Source organism: Callospermophilus lateralis, unplaced genomic scaffold (assembly GCF_048772815.1).
Source record: "Callospermophilus lateralis isolate mCalLat2 unplaced genomic scaffold, mCalLat2.hap1 Scaffold_124, whole genome shotgun sequence".
NCBI lineage: Eukaryota > Metazoa > Chordata > Mammalia > Rodentia > Sciuridae > Callospermophilus > Callospermophilus lateralis.
Genome location: NW_027512424.1, coordinates 651,226 through 672,820, shown reverse-complemented (window position 1 = coordinate 672,820; position 21,595 = coordinate 651,226). Strand labels below are relative to the sequence as shown.

The 21,595-nt window shown below is 38.3% G+C and overlaps 1 pseudogene; it reads right to left on the bottom strand.

Annotated features, from left to right (window-relative positions):
• Positions 1 to 14,279: 14,279 nt before the first annotated feature.
• LOC143640158 (small ribosomal subunit protein uS2-like) lies at positions 14,280 to 21,458 on the bottom strand (annotated as a pseudogene).
• Positions 21,459 to 21,595: the final 137 nt, after the last annotated feature.

The window sequence follows — 21,595 nt, the reverse complement described above, 5'->3', positions numbered from 1 at the left end:
TTTTCAGGGTGGACATTTCGGACATTTTCAGCTTTGTCACAGTCACAGTACAGTCATTTTTACTTTAAGAGGGACGTGAGAAGGTGGGGAGAATCTTCCTTTTTGCTACTGAGAGTATCCCTCCCTGATAACTGCCCACCTGGTCTCTTCTCAAGCCTGGCTCTGACCATGAGCCACACTTGGCATGTGTGACATAAAATATGTGACTGGCAGGGTGCCCAGTACTCAAAAAAGCTCACATGGAGGACTTCACCTGGGTCCGTTAAATCGCTCAATATTTGAAAGACAATGTGCAGTTCATGGGAAATTTATAGCTGGCTCTAGGATCTTTCCCTTCCCTCCTCCTTTTCCATGCGGGACTTGGGTACATCAATTTTCTCTTCCTTGTACTGTCTTTAGGGCTATTTTTTTGGCTTTGACATCAACCCATCAGGGCACTGTCTTCATTGGGGTGAGTGAAAAGAAAGGAATCCAGGGAAAGGCCCACCTGCACCTCTCCCTGTCAAAAGGGATTTACCAAGCTGACTTGTGCCTGATTTCCCCTAGAGCCTAAATTTATTGTTGAGAAATCTCGTGCCTTAATAGGTATCCATGTGTTTCAGATTCACTTGCAGATGAGCCTTAATGACAATTCACATGTTTGAACACAATGTTCCACATATTCTTCTCATACTCTTATTCAATTACTCCCTGTTTTTATGCCTTTATAAATTGAGTGCATTCAACCTATACTTGCTGAGCCAGGTTTTATAACAATCTCATTCTAGAAAGTCAATGTAGGTGGCATTTCAAAGCTAATTCTTTTCCTCTGGACAGCACACCATCCTCAGCTTCTCTGTCCACCTCAGTGCTCTGACCCTTGCTTGCATATGGGGGGAAGGGCATCAGATCGGGGAAAATTCAAGGACAGGGGTCACAGTGTGGATGACAAGAAGCTCAGCAGGAGGACATTAACACTAATTAGAATACTTTTTCCTGATCATAGATAATGATGGCTTTCTTTGTTCAGCATCCTGAGTAAATCCCCCTACTACAGATTTCCATACTCTGAACCAGATCTGAGCATCTGGATAGAACTGCTGTTATGGCTGAATTAGCCATTCCAATTAGAGAAAGTAGGGAGTTGCCTCATGTTTCCATTCCCAAGTCATCTGTACTAACTGCATTTCAGGGGGGTTTATGAAGCTGTTCCTAGAAGGAAGAAGCATTAACTGTGACATGACCTATTAAGCATGTGCAGAAGTTATGAGCTCAGGAAGTGCAGGGATGCACATAAGTATTTTGAATTGACACTTAATTTTCCCCCCCTCACTGCACTGGTTCTATGCGAATGAATTCCACTTTTATCTTACTGCTGAATAAAAATTTATGGATGGCAGCTGAGGTCCTTCTTAGGGTCTTTATGATTTGGGATTAAGATCCTTAAGTGCCTGGGCAACTCATTAGTGTGTGCACACTAGCCACTTGTATGCACTCAGTGGAGGAAAAGAAAAGGGAGAAGGATGGGGGAGGGCAGAGAACAAAGAAAAATAGGTAGACATTTTTAGATAACAATAAAAATGGTTATCATTTTGCAGAGCAGTTAAAGGGCCTATTTTAGGAGTTAAATATCATATGATACTCCAAGTATAGTATAATAAAAATCTTGGCCAAAACTTAAATACATTTTGAAAATGGGGGTTTAGGTACCTAAATCTTGGTTTTGGAAAAATATAAGAAAATAATGAAATATAAAAGTAACATTTTTGGGCTGTGTGGCTCAAGCAGTAGCGAGCTCGCCTGGCATATGTGCGGCCCGGGTTTAATCCTCAGCACCACATACAAACAAAGATGTTGTGTCCGCCAATAACTAAAAAATAAATATTAAAAATTCTCTCTCTCTCTCTCTCTCTCTCTCTCTCTCTCTCTCTCTCTTTTAAAAAAAATTTTTTCTTTCTAAAAAGAAAAAAAGTAACATTCTATCATGCAAAACCCATTCTGGCTTTTGTACCTAATGGACTGGGCCAAGTAGATATGAAATTCAGTGCATACCCTTGAGCCCCAACCGAAACCCACTTCCCAAATGCCTCTGTTTGGGCTCAGAAAACGATACACCAAAGTATGACACTTTGACATGCTGAATTTTTAAAAAGTAACCTTAAGGTCTCTGACGTTTCCCTTCCCTGTCTCTCAATCCTCTTTGTTTCCCTGAGAGCAAGCAAGGGCTTTCTCTGAAGTTCTCCTATTTACCTGAAGACTGGATCCTCCAGAAGATATTCAGTTGTTGTCAGGTATGGGGGTACCTGGCTGAGGTTTCAGCTACTTAAGAGGCTGAGAAAGGAGGATTTGAGGCCAAACTGTCCTAAAATTTCAAAATAATAAGATATTCAATCATTGTGAATTTCTTCCCAAGATATCTCACCAACTGGGAAACTGAAGCACATCACAGAAAGAAAGATTAGAGTTGACACCATATCTGGAGTCTCTATGAACTTTATCTCAGCTATTATCTGTCTTTCAGGCCCATTTTTCTTCTGTAAAAAATAATTTACTGTTTTTCTAAAATTGCCTATGCTCTCTACTTTCCTCCCCCCTATAAAGAGGGTATTTAAGCTTGAACCAATTGGTCCTTCTTTGGATTTCATATTTTGTGTAGCTCCTAAGCACATCAGTTCTTTAATAAATTTGTATGCCTGTTTTCCTGTTAATCTATCATCAGTTCATTTCAACAGACCCAATTATCAAACCTCCAGAGGGAAAATTTCAACTTCTCTGCACCTCCTTGACATATAGGCTCCTTTCCACCAACCATGAGGTAACAAAATGGGCCAATCTCAGGATGACTCCCAAACATGTTTGTCTCCTGCTAGAGAAACCCTAGGAGGAATTAATTGTGCAGAGTCATACAGGCATTGAGCATGAAGACTCTTTATAATGCAACTCTTTTTGCAAGGGTTGGAGATGGCCTATTCCTAACCTTTGGTCAAACATGAAAATGGAGGTTGCATTTCACCATTTTAAATCCCAGCTGCATCCTACACATCAAGAGCTTTCTGCCTTGGAGCTGGAGACACCCAAATTTGCACTTCTGAGTTCCATTTTCCTCTGCAAATATCTATGCCTTGGCTTCCTTGGGTCTAAGAAAGTGCATATTGGAGATTTTTTCTACCCTGAGGATGGTGACCCAGGGTCCTTGAGGCTAGGGCAGTATACTTAGGGCTGTTAGGTTACAGGGTCCTGGGTACCAAGAGCATGGTTTGAGTCACCTGAGGTCCAGGTTCTGTGTGGGAATTTCCAGTGACCCATGGACTCCTCTTCTGTGAGATCCTCTCTGTAGTGCAGGTGGTCCCAGTAGTCCAGGTATAAGGGCAATACTGAGTATGAGAGTTACTTCTGTTTCCTATTTTCTGGAAGTTGGACAGCTGGGTCACTGTAAATTGGCACACACAGTTTAAGAATGGCTTCTTAAAGTGTCCTAAGGAGATGAAAACAAAAGGGGATTCTTTGTTCCTTCCTTGGCACCTTTCCATGGTTTAATAAGTTCTGCCTCATCTCTGTGCAGCACCCACAACCAGCATCCTTCACAGAGCTGAAAAAAAAAAGATACTGAGAGGAGTAAAAGTTTTTTAAGAACACATCTGAGGGCTGGGGCTGTGGCTCAGTGGTAGAGCACTTGCATAGCACATATGAGGCACTGTGTTCGATCCTTAGCACCACATAAATCAAAAAACAAAATAAAGGTATTGTGTCCATCTACAATTAAAACAAAAACAAAAAAAAACATCTGGGCCAGAGTGGTGGTGCACGCCTATAATTCCAGAGACTTGGGAGGCTGAGATAGGAGGATCTCAAGTTCAAGATCAGCCTTAACAACTTTGCAAGACCCTTTCTCAAAATAAAAAATAAAAAGGACTGGGGATGCAGCTCAGTGGTAAAGTGCCCCTGGGTTCAGTCCCTAGTACCAAAACCAAACCAACAGGAAAATGCATCTGGTTTAGTGCAATCATTTATTTATAAATCATCATATCACTTATTATTAGTCTTACAATGAGATGATTGACATATCTCAGTAAGATTCACAAGAGAGCTATTTGAATTAGAGAAGAGCTTAATAATTCCAAAAGATTAGATATACTTATTTATGCAATATGATTTACACTAAATTTAGCATAATTTTCAGCATAAGAGTAGAGGGATTGTGGTGATATAGGTAAAAGTCAGTTCATGCAGGTGAATCTGTTACTTTGTTTTATTTTTGCACATACACTTCAGGGTTCCTTGGGAAGCTGGCAAGGACGTGGGGGCCCATGGGGGAGGCTCTCCAGGTCTAACATCCCTTATTTAGTCATAGAAATTATAATGTTATGTTTTTTATGCTTGGTGTCTACATAAGATTTTGTTTGAAGACCAGTTGTGCTATAAATCTTGTCTACATCTCTCATTTCACTGAATAGGAAATTGTAGTCAATTAAAGAAGAGGAGGGTTTGATCCCTAGCACCACATAAAAACGAAAACAAATAAAAATAAAGATATTGTGTCCATCTACAATACCTTTATATATGGTTTACTATTGTATCTAAGAATTTGGGGAGAAGGAAACCAGAGTAGTACAGGAAAATTTCATAAAGGAGAAGAGGTTCAAACCTAATGGCTGTACTTATGAAATACAACAAGGAAACAGACTTCAATAGCCTTTGTTCCTTTAAGGTATAATTCTTCTGGATAGAGAGCTGACTGTGGCTCGGGCCCTGGAGCAGGGATGCAGGATAAGGTGGAAGGAGCCAGGAAATCTGTATGTCATAGAGAGAAGTGGTGTCAGGTGATGCCAGATGATCAAGGCAGAGGTCACACATGGCTGATCATCATAGATGATCTTTGCTGGAAAGCAACAGGAAGTATTTTAAGTAGGGGTGTGATTGGGTTTGTGTAAACTATAGTGTGGAGGAGAAACTAGAAAGAATCTGAGTAGATCTGGAATATCACTCAGCAAGATAGTGTGTGGTCCAGGTGAAAGATAATGGTCCCAGTCACAGATCAACATTTCTTTAACCTCTGCAATGCATGCTTCAAAATGGGCACTCTGGGAAGGACACCATGGGATACAGTGACACCACCTTTTCATTGAAATTAAAACATCACAGGGGCTGCAAAACAGACATATAAAATGACTTAATTCTTTCAAGTTTACTTTTCCACTGTCACCTCTAATTCAGTATGTCCTAAACAGGAGGGATTCCCATAAAGCAGATCTATGTCCAAACCACCTTCCCCTGTCTACCACATCCACCTGTCTCCTCATCTTTTACTTGTGAAACTTCGGGGTCACCTGTAGTAATTCACTCTCCTTTGACGTTGGGTCTACTCTAACTGAACTACTGACAGGAAGAACCTGTACCAATATACCTGTTACACTCCTAGTTCTGTCTCAGCATCTGCGTCCCAAAAGATTCAGCTGATGAAGAGGGTTTCTAGCAATAGTGATGTCAGTTCATAAATATGCATTTATTGCTCTGGTTATTTATTTAATGTTTAGTTCTCCTACTTAGGGGAGTGGCTGTGTAATTTTGCTGGATTCATCCCCAAGCATAGCATTTGACATGTAGAAATGGGAGAAATAAACAAGTAAAAGGCAAAAACTCCAAATATTTGACTTCTTTAGATTTCAGATCCTAATGTTGCATTCAAAAGTACAACTTTAGTTTTTGGGCAAACACTGCTTTTGTCCATGGAGATAAAACATACTTTAACAAAATTTACAATTTAAGTGTTCTCTCTACAAAGTCAATATTTGGCAAATTTAAATTACATCAGGTGCTAAAATGTTTCTTTAAAGTCTTTGACTTTGGCTACTAAAACACTTGCTGAGAGATGTTCCTATTTCAAGTATAAATTGTCTGTTCTGACTTAAAAAATCTCTAGGAAGTCAGAACCCTGTATTACCTTTTGGGGGTTGTAAGAATTGCAGAGGGACAGCTCAGATCTCCCATTGAGAAAGATTTCCATGAGCCTAATTAGCGACAGTCTCCAGGTGTGAGGGCCTGGAGAACCCACCTCAGCTTTCTAGTAGAGGTCACATGCTTGTCTTCCCTGGCAGCTTCTAGCTACTAACAGAGCATCGTCCAAGTACCTGGGCCAGTCCATCTCTGCTCGGCGCAGGACTTTCCCAACAGATATCCTTGTATCTGGAGCTCTCAGTTGGGTTAGCCATGACTCTAAAATCAGCATTGTGGTCTCAGGCTCTCTCTTCCCAGTCCTGCTTCCTCCCAATATCGAAATCTGAAGGTTTTATCTTCTCAGTCCACTTTCTTTCCCTCCCATCTTTCAGACTACTCACCAATACCCTTATTACACTCCTAGTTATGTCTCAGCATCTGCTTCCCAAAAGATTCAGCTGATGAAGAGGGCTTCTAATAATAGTGTTGTGTCATTTAAATGTTGGCATTTCTTTATTTGTGTATTTTTTTTTAATTTCCATTCTGGCTCATTTTAACTCATCTTAACTCTTTGAAGATTTTTAGTTTATAAGTAAATTTATAAGGCCTATTTCTAAAAGAAGTATAATTCCAGAAAAGAGTAATGCTTTTGTTACTAAACTGTAAGCTCATGGGACTTGACACTATTTGTTACTGTCAGATTCCTACACTTTACACACAGATGTTGGTCAAGGAATATTTGTTGAATGTATATATTTTTAAAGTATTTCTTAAGTATATTTTTTTAGTTGTAGATGAACACATTGCCTTTATTTTATTTATTTATTTATTTATTTTTATATGGTGCTGAGGATTGAACCCAGTGCCTCACACATGCTAAGCAAGTGATTTACCCCTGAGCCACCTGAATGTAATCTTTTTTTTTTTTTTTTTTTTTTTTAAATTCTGGTCATTTATTTGTGACAGATTAGCAAACAGTTTTTGAATGTATATCTTAAAGACCATTTCCATTTATATTAAGTCAAAGAAAAAAAAGCCAAGATATACTATAGTAGAATTTTAAATGAAGGCTATGTTAGCTTGCTAGGGCTACTATAACAAAGGGCAACAAGATCAGGTAGCTTAAGCATCAAAAGTTTATTTTCTCATAGTTTTGAAGAATGGAAGTAAGTTGCTAGAGTCAGCAGAGTTGTCTGAGTCCTCTCTCCTTGGTTCATAGAAGAGCATCTCTATGCCTATGACTTGTTCTCTTCTTACAAGGACACCAGTCATCTTGGATTAGGGCCCACTCTAGTGAACTTATTTTAACTTAATTACCTCTTCAAAGATGCTACCTTCAAATGGAGTTGTATTTTGAGGTACTGGAGAGTAAGGCTTCAACAGTTGAATTTTGGGGACACAATTCAACCCAAAACAGAGGTCCATAAAACTGCTTTACTAAGGCAACTCTTTAGTAAAAAGTACTTTAGCTTGTGTTGGATGCTAATGGAACTACAAATAAAACACAGTAAAATACAATGAAAAGTAAAAATTATATTAAATAAGGAAAAGAATTAATATTCTTCCTCAAATGATCAATATAGAGCCAAAGAATTATATATGTGTATTTAAAAAACAGACTATGTAGTATAAGATAAAAATTCAACAGTAATTCTTGGGTAAATTTGGAATACTCCACCAAGTCAATCATATGTCACAATAAAGAAATGAGATCCTAGCTGGGCAAGGTGGCACATGCCTATAATCCCAGCAGCTTGGGAGGCTGAGGCAGGAGGATCTCCAGTTCAAAGCCAGCCTCAGTAACATCAAGGCACTAAGCAACTCAGTGAGACCCTGTCTCAAAATAAAATACCCAAAAGGGCTGGGGATGTGGCTCAGTGGTCAAGTGCTCCTCTGAGTTCAATCCCCAGAATAAAACAAAACAAAACAAAAAAGAAACTATATCCTAGTCATAAATGACTGTATACCTGAAGCTAAGAATGGAGATTTCTTTACCCCAATGCATATAAAATATAAATTGAACCAGATAATATCTCTATCATTTATTCTAACATATTCTTTTGAGAATTTATATTTATAATCAGACAATATTTCCCAGAATAATAATTAAAATTGCAACATTATTGCCAATTATGTAAATTTCATTATAGCCATAGAGAAAAGTGCTAATTTTTCTTTTTTAATCCTTGTTTTCTGATTCCTGAGCCTATCTTAAGGAATAAAAGTAATGAATTTGCAGTATCCTCTGGACAAAATCCAACCCCCATCTCTTTCTGCAGGCATTTCCCACCTCAGAGCCTCGCCTTGTGTGGTAGACTGTAAACCACCATTGTGTGTGCAGCTGTATTTTGGGGACTTATTAGAATGAAGGAAGTTCTTCCCCAACATGACATTTCCTTTCTAATACAATACAAAAATGGAATATTTAGGGTTGACCACTTACACATTGTTCCCATATCAGGCCCTACACTATTGCTGTCATGTATGAATGCCTAACCCTTTCAGAGATTCCCTTTAGGGTTTTCTAATATGTTTACTTTTCTGTGGATTTTGAAAGACTTGACCTCTCTGGGAGAAATCCTTTGAGATCTCAGGTCACTCTTGACTCTGCAGCCTTAATGGGCCAGTCTTATAATGACAGTGCCATGACTATGTATTGGTTGGATCTGATAAACTCTCCAGAAGTTTTGTCTAGCCTGTGGCCACCGCCACAAAACACAGAATATCATTCTTCTGTACCTTTGGAATTCTCTAGAATGCTTTCCTGAAATCCTAAACGTCAGTTTAGAAACACTGGGAATGTAATGTTAAGATTTCTACTACTGGCAAACTCCACTACTAGGTTTTAAATCCTTGGGGATAATATATCTGTCTGATCTTTTTTTCTTTAAAAATCCAATAAATGTCTACTTCAGTTCAGCTCAACAACCATTTATCTCGAAACTTCTTGGGCCCTGAGCTGATTTTAAAAAAAAAAAAGTAAAAGTAAAAGACCAGACTATCATCTTAGAGTATTAGGGCTTGTACAGTTCTTTTCTCCCTACACTATCCATACCTATTAAAGTTAGCTAATCATCTTTTCATTATTCATTCTAGTAAGTTCGGGAAATACAGAGACATTTTTTAAAAAATTTAAATCTCCCCAAAATCTATGACTCAAACAGCTACTGCTAATAACACTTTATCTTCTTTCTAAAAATATGCATTGACTTTTTAAATTTTTATTTGCTCTTTTTAGTTTCACATGACAGTAGAACGTATTTTGACATATCCATACATAAATGGAGTATAACTTCCCATTTTTGTGGATGTATCTGATGTGGAGTTACACTGGTCATGTATTCATATATGAAGATAGGAAAGTTATGTCTGATTTGCATTGACTTTAAAAAACATAGGGCTGGGGATATAGCTCAGTTGGTATAGTGCTTGCCTCACATGCACAAGGCCCTGGGTTCAATCCCTAGCTATATATATAATCAGAAAGTATGGGGCTGGGGCTGCTGCTCAGCGGCATAGTGCTTGACCAGCATGTGTGAGGCACTGAGTTCGATCCTTAGCACCACCTAAAAAAAATAAACAAATCAAATAAAGGCATCTACAACGGTGAAAAAAATGTGTTAAAAAAGAAAGAAAGAAAGAAAGAAAGTATGCACACCATTACAGAAGCTGGGTAATAATCCATTGTGTAGATTTGCCAAAGTCGGGCTGGGCACAAATCACGAACCACTCAAGCAGGAACAAACTTTATTTCTGCACTCCAAACACACTCCCCAGGAACTCTCCACGGGGCTCCTCCAGGAACACACCACACACCAACCAGAACTCCTTCCACCGGAACTTCCCCAACCAATGCGAACTCCCCAGGAAATCTCGCGAGAACTCCAAAGTAGCGGGCACTCAAAGCGGACAGTAAAGGTCTAATATACAATTAATACACAGCCTGTTTCAGTCCAGCATCATCCAGTCACAGCAATTATAGACAGCTTAATTTAATATCATCATCTTAATGGCTCACCTTTCAACCATTACTTCTGGCAAAATGCCAGGGGCCATTCCGACTTGGCTGTGGCTCTCAGCATCGATTCACCATAGTTTCCTTAATTCTTATTTTGCTGCCAGATATTTAGAAAAATGCCAGTTTTTTTAAATTATTTACAAATGCAAAACTCATTTTTTTACACAAAGAATATTTAAGATGTAATTCTTGACATTAGATGTATCAGAAGCCACGAGTGGCCTTGGAAGGGTTTGGTCAGCTTCTGTCTGACTGGCAGTGCTCAGTGGAGTGTGGCTCACTGTACCCTGGCACTTGGGACATAATAATTTTGAAAATATTTGCTAGTTTGATACAGGACAAGAAGCGTGTTATGGTTTTGCTTTTAATTTATTTGGTTGCCAGTGAGGTTGAATATTTCCTCATATTTTTGTTTATCACTTTTATTTCCTCTTTTGTTTCACAGAAGCACTTTGTGTCCCTTCCCATTTTATTTATTGAATCCACACCTCTTTTTTCTTTTCCACTCCATACTGAGGATAAATCGATTCTCAGGATGTCAGCCCTGGGGGATTGTCTTCCTATATTCTGGGCCATGGTGACATGTGACATGGTGACAAGCAGGCATTTTTGTTTTGTCATATGGCTATAACAGAAGACCCACTTTAAAGTAGAAAACACTTTATTGTTTCTTCAGCTTCTTCTCGTGTCTTCTGACCTGAGACAGAAATTAGGCCTTTCACCTTGGGAAGAATATTCTATACAATACAGAGTTTACTTGGAGACATTTTTAGTAAGAGACATAATAATGGCAGCTCCTTGGAGGTTAGTTTTGTCATTCCCATGAGGCACCTGAAGGCTAAAAGGAAACAGCAGAAATTATCCTCCTTCCACCAAAAGCTGGGGTCAGGTCCAAAAACTCTTTCTGCACCATTGATTTTTCTTGGGTTTTTGTGGCTCAGCTTGCGGCTGGGAAACACTATTCACTGGCATGGATTATGGCTTTTCCTTTTGTCCTATTTACTGACTGTCTGGGGGGTCACTGCCAAAAGTTGTGAGTGATGATTATCACTTTGGAGAAGCAAAGCTGGTGTTGCTCACACTGAGGAAGGTTAGTCAGTATCCCGACAACTTTTATTGGTGAGCTGTCACTGTCCTAGTTACAGGGGGGTTCTCAGAGGGGGACATGCCACCTTCATGCACACTCTGGGAGAGAGATGGAGCTACACAAGTATGGGTAAAAAAGGCAACTCTCTTATCCTGGACCTTTCTTCCTGAAATAATGGCCCCAGTGGTGCAGGAGAATTTTGCCAACCAATAGGGCAAACTGGTTCAGATTCACTCTGAGGCCCTCCCTGTGAAAGCATTTTGTGAATGATCAAGTGCTTTGTAAATAGTGGGTGTCATATTTATGTGAATGGAGAGAAGCCATCTTTTCCCTGGGGTTCTTAGTGCCTTTGGCTTAAAGAATAAACTTTTCTATACTTAGAGTTACACTTATTCATTTGTGTTTATTGAATTTCTACTATATTCTAAGCATTGTCTAGACCACGAGTCAGCAAACTATAGCCTGGGGGTCAGATCTAGTCTACTATGTTTTCTACAACCTGGGAGCAAGGAAAAAAGATGATTTTTATACTTTTAAATGGTTAAAAAAAATCAAAGGAACAATGTTTTGTGACACCTGAAAATGCTATGGAATTCAAATTTCAGTTTCCAGAAATTAAGTTTTCTTGGAATAGGGGCACACTCGTTCATTTATATATTATCCATGATGCTTTTTTTGTTTGTGTGTGATGACGAGTTGAGTAGTTATGACAAAAACTGTGAGGCCTTTATAGAAAAAGCTTGGGACTCCTTTCTAGACTCTAGAAATACAGCTTCACAAGACAGACATAATTTTTGCATTCATAGAACTTATATTGATGTATAACATTCCTTTAAAGATGTCCCAGGGAACTCACCCGTGATTCTGGCTTTGGAAACATCAAGGTAACCTTATATAATTGTAGCTGACATTGGCACACTCTTATTAAATCTGTTTTTTTTTTTCACTAAATCAAATCAAATCTAATCATTAGCTATATTAAGCTCTAAAGTTATTAGCACTTAATATGTTAAACTAGTTAGAAACAAAATTTATTTAAAACTTTAAGAAGAACATGGTGGTAAATACAATAGCTATTTAAAACTCTTCCAACCCTTTTATTTTGAGTTTAACATGCCACAAACTTCATGTGTTAAGAATTTAAGATGGAAAAGCTCACTTGGACAGATAGAGACTGAGTAGAGAAGCCAAAAGGAAGTGGGATGTGGCCCAAAATGATGGTTTTGATTTCCTTCTTTAATCCCTGGGGCCTAACAAATTGTCTTTTGTGCACAGAAGTCCAAAAAGCTGCCTCAGGGCCCTTTCCCATATCCTACAATTTGGCAAAATTTCCGCTCTTATCTTCTTGGCATAAATAGCATCCCTTGGGTTGGTGAAGCAGGAAGCCCAGGATTGGTGGCCTATCACCTATCTTGTGAGATGGACTGGGACCGACTTGTCCTTAACTGGGAAATAAGTGGAAGCAAGACTGAGAAGGCATTAAGTATAGTCATCCTTCGTATGCTTAGGAAATTGGTTCTAGGATTCCCTACGGATGCCCAAATCCGCATGTACCCAAGTTTCTTATGTGAAAAAATGAAACATTTGCATATACCCTGTGCATATCCTCCCTAATGCTTTTTTGGTGATTTTTAAAAATTAAAGCTTTATAATTATACATACTAGTTGGATTCATCTTGATAAACTCATACATGCATGTAGTTTAATTTTTGTTCATGATTCCACCTTTCCCTCACCCTTTTCCTTCCTGTCCTTCCTCCTCTCTCCCATTCTGGTTCTTCTACTCTACTAGACTTTCGCTCATCTATTAATTTATATTTGATTGATTCTTTTCTACCTTCTAAAGGTGAAGTTCCCTTTCATATATTTATCTATGCACACAAGATGATTCATTCTGCATTGACTTCCCTTACCCATCCCTCTTCTTTGCCTCTGGATCTTCTTCTTCTACATTACTGATCTTCTGCATTACTTATCTGTATGTTATTCTATACTTCCCTCCCTCTTTCCTTTATTTCACTCTAGCTTCTGCATATGGGAGAAAACATTCAACCTTTGTTTGAGTTTTTGAGTCTGGCTTATTTCACTTAGCATCAAGTTCTCCATTTCCATCCATTTACCAGCAAATACTATAGTTTCATTTTTTTATACCACAGTTTCTAAATCCATTAATCTACTGATGGGCACCTGTATTGATTCCATAAGTTAACTATTGTGAATTGTGCTGCTACAAACATTAAAGTAGTTGTATCGCTATAGTATGCCAATTTTAGATCTTTTGGGAAAACACCAAAAAATATCTGGGTCATATGGTGGTTCCATTCCTAGCTTTTTGAGGAATCACCATGTTGCTTTCCAGAGTGGTTGTATTAGTCTGCAGTCCCACCAACAATGTACAAGTATACCCTTTCCCCCAAAACCTATCTCACATTTATTATTATTTGTATTCTTGACCATTGCCATTCTGACTAGAGTGAGGTGAAATCTTAGTGTAGTTTAGATTTGCATTTCCCTGATTGCTAAAGATGTAGAACATGTTTTTTCATATATTTGTTAGCAATTTATGTTTCTTCTTTTGAGAAGTTTTCTGTTTAGTTCTTTTGCCTGTTTGTTTTTTGAGATCTTTGTTATTTTGGATATTAATTCCCTATTGGAAGAGTAAGTGGCCAAGATTTTCTCCCATTCTGTAGGCTCTTTCTTCATGTTCTTAATCATTTCCTTTGCTTTGTGGAAGCTTTTCAGTTTGATGGCATATCACTTATTGATTCTTGGTTTTATTTCTTATGTTTTCCTCCTTTATACTTTATTTTGCTTCTATTTTTATTATTGTACTGGGGATTGAACCCAGGGCTTCCAACATGCTAGGTAACTGCTCAACCACTGAGCTATATCTCCAGGCTTTTAAATTTTATTTTGAGATGGGCTCTTGCTAAGTTTCCCCGGCTGTCCTCAAACTTATTATCCTTCTGCCTTGGCTTCCTGAGTAGCTATGATTACAAACACACACCACCACACCTGGCCTCTCTTATACTTTAAATCATCTCTAGATTATTTATGTTACCAAATACAATATGAATGCTATTTAAATAGTTGTTATGTTGTGTTATTTAGGGAATAAATAAGAAAAGCCTGTAGTTGTTTGGTACAGATGCAATTGTCTTTCTGATTATTTATTTATTTATTTTTAAATTTGTTTAGAAACTGGAGTTTATTTTCTGTAACTTTATTTCCATTTTGCATAAGTGTCTGCAGAAGCATAGCTCAAGACCACATGGTGGTTGCTCCTACCCACTCAGTGGCCTGAACAGTGGGAGCTGCAGATCAGTCTTTGATGGGGGGCTGGGAACTGCTGGATAGGCACAGAAGGCACCTTGCATGTGCCTTCAGACTAGCCTGCAACAGCAAATTGAGTAGCATGAACTCAGGAGTGGTCCATTCACTCTTGGTCAGAACTTTTCCAGCAGCAGTCTGCTCTTCCTTTACAATCTCTTAAGTGTCTCTGTTGGTGTAGTGATCAGGCTTGATCTCCCAAGGGTGCTCACAAATGCATAGAACTTCTCGGGCCCACACAGTGAGCTCCCTTGTGCCCAGAATGGCAGTGTCCATGTAGCGTAGAGGAGATTCTGTGTTACCCAGAGCAATGGTAGGAAGATTGACATAAGACACTTCTGTGAAAGGCTGGTGGTCAGCCTGGAAGGCTCCCTGGATCTGGTTAGTGAAGGTTTCAGGAGTGAAGCGGCCAGCAATAGGAGAGGTTTACATGGCAGCTGTAAGCTTCAGCATAGCCCTCAGGCCAGTATTCCTGAAGGATATGACACTGACAACAGCATGGTTTTCTTTCTTTCTTTTAACTAGAGCATTATAACTATACATAGTATTTGGGTTCATTTTGACAACATCATGCATGCAAGGATTTTGATTTCAATCCCCATTCCTGCCCTCCTGTGCTTTTCCTCCCCTCCAGTCTCCCCCTGCCTCCCTCCTCTACTCTACTGAACTTCCTTTCATACACACACACACACACACACACACACACATACATACACATACACACACACACACACACATATATATACACACACACACACATATATATATATATATATACAACACACATATACATACATATATAAAATATGTATTTACATATATAATATATATGTATGAAAGGAAGTTTAGTTTATATATATATAAAGGTGAAATTCCCTTTGGCAGCTTTACTTATAATTATCACATGTTTTTGTTAAATTCATTTCATTTATCTTCCCATTCCTTCCTCCCTCACTTCTGTTTTCTCATTACTCCACTGATCTTCCCTGTATCTCTATGATATCTGATCCCCTCCCTAACTGCCTTCTTTACTTTTTTTGCTCTAGCTTCCACATACAATCCACCCTTTATTTTCTGAGCCTGGTTTATTCCACTTAGCATGATTTTTTCCCATTTCTGTCCATTTACCAGCAAATGCCATTATTTTGTTGTTCTTTAGGTTGAGCAAAACTCCATTGTGTATGTATATTTTCTTAATCTATTCATCTATTTCTGGGCATCTGGTTGATTCCATAACTGGCTGTTGTGAATTGTGCTGCTACAAACATTGAGGTGACTGTATTGCTATAATATGCTGAATTTTGTTCTTTTTGGAAAATACTGAAGACTGGGGTAGCTGGGGCATATGGTGGTTCCATCCTTAGTTTTTTGAAGAATCTCCACACTGCTCTCCAGAGTGGTTGTATTAATTTGCAGTCCCAGCAACAATATATGAGTGTACTTTTTTTTCCCTACAATGTAAGAGTATACATTTTTTCACCAGCATTTATTATTATTCATGTTCTCGCTCGTTGCCAATCTGACTGGAGTGAGATGAAATCCTAGTGTAGTTTGCATTTCCCTAATTGCTGGAGAAGATCAGCAAGGTTTTCAGTGGCAATAATGGCATGAGCTGCCAGCAGTAGCTTCTCCCAGATCCTCTTCAGATTTATGATGTAGCTGCCACCATTTTTCCTTTTGAAGACATATTGTTCCATTAGGAAATCAAGATTGGTGCCACCCAAGTGGGTTCATGCTGCAAGGAATTTGAGAACATCCTCCTCCTTCATTTGCAGGACATTAAGGGCTCTGATATTGTGACAGTTTCCCTTTAAGTCACAACAGGAATTAGGATGCTGCCATATGAACCCTTCTTGGGTGACGTGGAGAGCCTGAATATCTTTAATCTGCAGTTGGTTGAATCCATGGATGTGGAATCTACGGGGATGGAAGGTCAACAGTAATAGGAAGATTGAATTGCAAACTGGAAACTGGGTAGAAACTTTGATTTCTTAAAATGTTGAAAATTAAAAGTCTGAAATTTGTTTAGCTAATTTTCAGGCATATCTAGAATATTAAAGAACTACACCTTCCACTTACTGTGAACAGCTTTCATACCTGCCTGGTCCAGAGTGTTGTTTAATAAATGATTGTGAAAGAATGAAGGAAGCCAAATCATACATGCAAACATGAATTAGAATGCTTAGAGAATGGTGTGTGCTCAGAAATAGAAATTTATGGAAGTCATTTGTTCATTCAACAAAATATTTTGAACTCCTACTGTGTGCAAGGCACAGTGTATCAGGTTCATCTGAACTCCTTTTTATTACAACTGTTAATAGTGAAACTCTAAAATGTTGGTGTCTGCTTTGTACATCAGGTGAGTGTCTAGTATTCAACGTTGAAGAGTATTGAAGAGTATGAAGGATCCTTCTGACATTGTGGTTATTGTGCTGAATATTGTTTAACACCATAGCAATTAATAAAGTCCCACTAGTGCTTAAAAGGTCTCACTTGGGTGTAAGACTGCCTGGGTTAAAATCCAGGCTTTATCATTCATTAAATATGTGATAACAGGTCAAATTTAAGCAACTTCTATGAGTCAGTTTCCCCATCTATAATAGGCAAATAATAGTACTATGTAACAGTTATTGAATAATGAATAATCAAAGTGCTTGGTGTATAGAAATTCCTCAAGGTACATAATAACTGTTAATGTTATCACATAGGACTTGACCTGGAAATAGAAAAGAGAGAAATTTGGACTAAATATATAGAGCACTTCAAGGTATGCCCTAGAATTTAGAGGTTCTTTTTTAATGTTATTTGTAATGGGCATAGAGTAAAAAGCATAGCCCTTTTATTTATAGTTTAACTTTTTTGATAGTATCCTTGCCTAAAAGTGGAAAGAGCAATATCTAACTGGTAGGAGTTCTTGTAATCTGAGTATGTTAGTGCCTGGGATGTAATGGCTCTCAGTATGTATTACTTTCTTTCTGTTAGAGTCAAATATGAGGAAGTAATTCCTTTTAATTTACAGTGTTGATGAGCTGGGTTCGGTTAGTTGAACTGTAATATGTAAATGAATTTAATCGTGGACTACCTCTGCCAGATAAACATTTCACACCTGGTACAGACACTTTTGTTTGTCTGATTTTGAAAAATGCTTTCCCCTTCTGAGCCCCTTTAACATTGTGGATCCCTCAACTCGGCCTGTAATCAACTTGCATTTTCACTTGAAAGGATTTTTCAGATGATTTAGAAGATTTTAATTGTTGGACTTAATAGGATTGATTTAAATTAATCCGAGTCAGTTGCAGACAATGGAAGGATGAGCTGGTACCACATCATTCCTTGTTTATTTTTTAAATAAAAGGAGAAAAATGGGAAGTGTTCCAAATTGAGTCACAGGCACTGATGAGGATTAAATGAGTAAACACTGTAGGTTTTAGAGAGAAAAAAACTTGAAGGGAATCAGAGAATCTTTAGCAGTCACCCTTTTAGCATTTATTGTCCCGTGTGGGATAGTTTCCTAGCATGGGATGCAGCATCCTGTCAAGAAATAGAGGAGACCTGGTGAGGGACTGCTTTCAGGTTCATAGATGGTGCCTTGAAGTCATATTCTCACATGGTGGAAGGGGCTAACTGGGTTTCTGTGGTATCTTTTCTAAGGGTACTAATCCCAATGATTAGGGCTATGCCCTTATGACCTAATCACTTCCCAAAGGCCCTACCTTGTAATACCTTCATCTTGGAGGTTAAGATTTCAACATAGGAATTTTGGTAGGATATAAACATTTACACCATGGCAGATTCAAGCTCTTTGTGGATTCATGTTATTTTCCAGAATTATACTGATGTGTGTGTGTGTGTGTGTGTGTGTGTGTGTGTGTGTGTGTTGCTGGGGCGCTCTATCACTGACCTACAACCCAAGCTCCTTTTTAATTTTATTTTGAGACAAATTCTCATTAAGTTGCCAAGGCTGAACTCAAACTTGTAATCCTCCTGTCTTAGCTTCCCAAGTGGCTGGGATTACAGGTGCATGCTACCACAACTAGCCTGGAGAAATCTTTATTTTGATAATCACTGTAACCTTAAAAAAGGGTTCTCAATTTGACCACTACTATAGATGATTCTTTGTTGTGGATGCTGTCCTCAGTTTTGTAGGATATTTAGCAGCATCTCTGGCCCTGTACACTAGATGCTAGTAGCACCTCATCTGTAGTGCCCATGTTTCCAGACCTTACCAAATGTTCCCTGGGGGGAAAATTGCCCCAGTTGAGAACCATTGCTTTTAAAGAATTCATTTCAACGACTTTATTGATCCATGAGGCACTAATATCTCTCTTAGGCTGTGCTCTCAGAAAAGTCATTCATCTGGCTACTTGTGGATCTCTCTGGCACTAAGAGGCTTGGGCACATTGGCAGCCAGGTGGAAGATGGCCTTAAAGTGGGCTGGGCAAATCCTTATGATGCCAGGCTGCAATGCTGCATTTCTGTTAGGGCATACTGGATTGTGTCCCAAAGTAATTTGGATTTTGGTTTTAGGGTTCCTTGCCCCTCCTTAATAAGTATTATCTGGGAACAATAAAATTCAATTATTTTGGGGAGTCTTTATTTAATGTCTGATGATATGCCAGAAGAAAGTCACAATTAGTTTGATTATTAAAACAAAGCCTGCGTTTTCTTAAAAGAATACCCTGGAATCATTATTTTAACATAGCCACAAAAGGAGCTGGGAAGCCCACAATAAGGGAGATAAATTACCAAGTGGCAGTTTAAGAAAACAAAAGTTTTTCAAGATAAAATCATCCACATTCCTCACTAGTTACTGACTTAATGTTATTAACAAGTCAGATGTCATATCTATGCCATTATTGGCATGCATACAATTTAAATATTTTAGTTTTCATTATGCAATTGCATCTACATTACTGACCTTCAAGGGCCCCATTCACAGGGGTAGAGGAGAAGGAACAATCACCTACTTCATGAGAGGGTGGCTAGCCAACTGGCTTTCCCTGCATTGTCAGACAAACTACCACATAGGGAAGGCTTTGGAGCTACTCTGATCATAGCAGGCTAGGGATAGAATGGGGGTGGGGAGAGCCTTTTGGTGCAGGGAGAGAGCCAAAGCTTTTTTTCCCCCTTTTGAAAAAGAGCTATCCCACCTTTGTTCCAAGGGAGAATGAAATATCCATTAAGACTGGTGACACTGGGAATTTTGTTTCAGCTCAGTTCCCTTTGTTGTGACTCCAAGGCAAAGGAGAGGAACTTGGGGTAAGAAGGTTTTCAAGCCAAGATGAGAAAAAAAAGGAATTCCTTCCAAGGATTTCTTTTATTGTCTCTCAGAGAATAAATATTTATAGCGAAGGTTCAAGTGAAGTCTGTCACAGTGGTCATGGCTTTAAGACTGAACCTTTGGAAAGTACATCTAAAACTATGCTTAAATGAAGGGTGATCCAATTAGGCTTCCTAGGGAAAACCAAGAAACCTCAAGATAATTTCCTATCTCAAATCTAATTGTGTTCTCAAGTGGAATAGGAATACCAGTCTGAATTATCCCAGTTCCATAGACTGCAGCAAAAAATGTACAGCCAAATTAGATTCTATTTTAAGTAATTAAGTTATTTCCCTTCACAGGATCTATAATTTGTCTTGAACAAATGTGATTTGCTTTAGAAAGATGAGGCATTGCAATTTTTCCTCCAAAATGGATTTTCTTTGCCAGAAACAATTACCACAAGTCGACCAAGTATTGCCTTCATTATATCCCACTCATTTTCTGAGTGCATGCCTGAAGCATTCTGTTCCAAAGTGAAGTAGGTATGGCCACTACAGTCTAGAAATTATCTTAAACTGGAGACCGGAGGTGAAATTTACTCAAGAGCCTGTGGCTTGCACAATGGTAGTGTAAATAACTAAGTGATATTACATAAGACTCCAAAATCTTGTGCAAAATATGGTAATGTGCAAAATATGGGCAATAAGGAGCTTGCTTCAGTAGACCTTTCTTTTGTGCTTTAAAAAGCACCAATATTAACTTTTAGCTGCTTGGCTGAGCCTTTCAAAGGAGGTATGAGATGTTGCAATAGATGAAGAATAAAAAAGTGTTAGAATTTGCATAGGAGATATTGCAAGAAGGGTATTTTGGGCATGGTTAATTTTATGAAGAAAACATTCACTTTTGGCCTTATTTTCAATAACAATTCAGTTGAGATATGACCAGGTGTTCTGGGGGACAATAGTGGGTAATGGTTAAGAACAAAAGCTGGAACAGTTAAGTAGGATCAGCTCTTGGCTCTACCTGTTAAAAATTCGAGTTCTGAAAAGTCTCTGAACCTCATTTCCCTCCTCTGTAAAAAGGGAGTGATGGCATCTATACAGAAAGCAAGAGTAAAATCCAAACACTACTTCATGATATTCCTTCTTCACATGTACATATCCTTCTGAAAGATGATCTTTAATAATGGGCACTGGATGAACATTTCCAGACTTCCATCAGAGTTGAAATCGTGGTTAGAGCTTTGGATGACTTATCGTGACTTAAGAGACATGTTTCCTAGTATGAAATATTGGCTCTGCTAATGATGACACGCCTTGGACCAAGTTACTTAGGCTTTCTGTGCCTCAGTTTCCTCCTCTATAAAATGTTAAGTAATAACAGAAGCAGAAACTATTATAGATAAGTGTAAGTAAAATATTACCAGAAAAATACCTTTGCTTGTATTTTGTATGCCATAAACGTGTCTATTGTTTTTGTCTTCTGCCAACCAAGGGGATGTTAACAGAAACCAGAACAAAACACCAAGGAAGTTTATCATTTACTTTTATTAACAACTTAATACAAGACTGTACATTGTAGGTGCTGAAATCAACCCATTCCTGAAAACTGAAAAACCAGCATTTTTATACCACTTAAGACTTTGGTTATAAGTGCTGTCTTCTAGAGCAAAATCACACAGTGTAACCAAAGAACTTAAGAAAAGGGGAGGAAAAAAAAAAAGATGTTCCACTGGAATTGAAAGATTATTTATGCACAAACAGCTGAGGATAATTTCTAGCTTTACGTGATTCACTACACACTCTAGAATGTTCAGTTCCCTTTTCTAAAGTCCTACAACCAGACATACAGCAACTAAGAACTTGGCCACAGGTCCTGCTTAGACACTCATTAACATGAAATAAACAAAAAAAATATTTATATAAATAAGTCAATTAAACATCACAAAAATTAAAAAACACAAGACAAAAATCCAACAGTCATT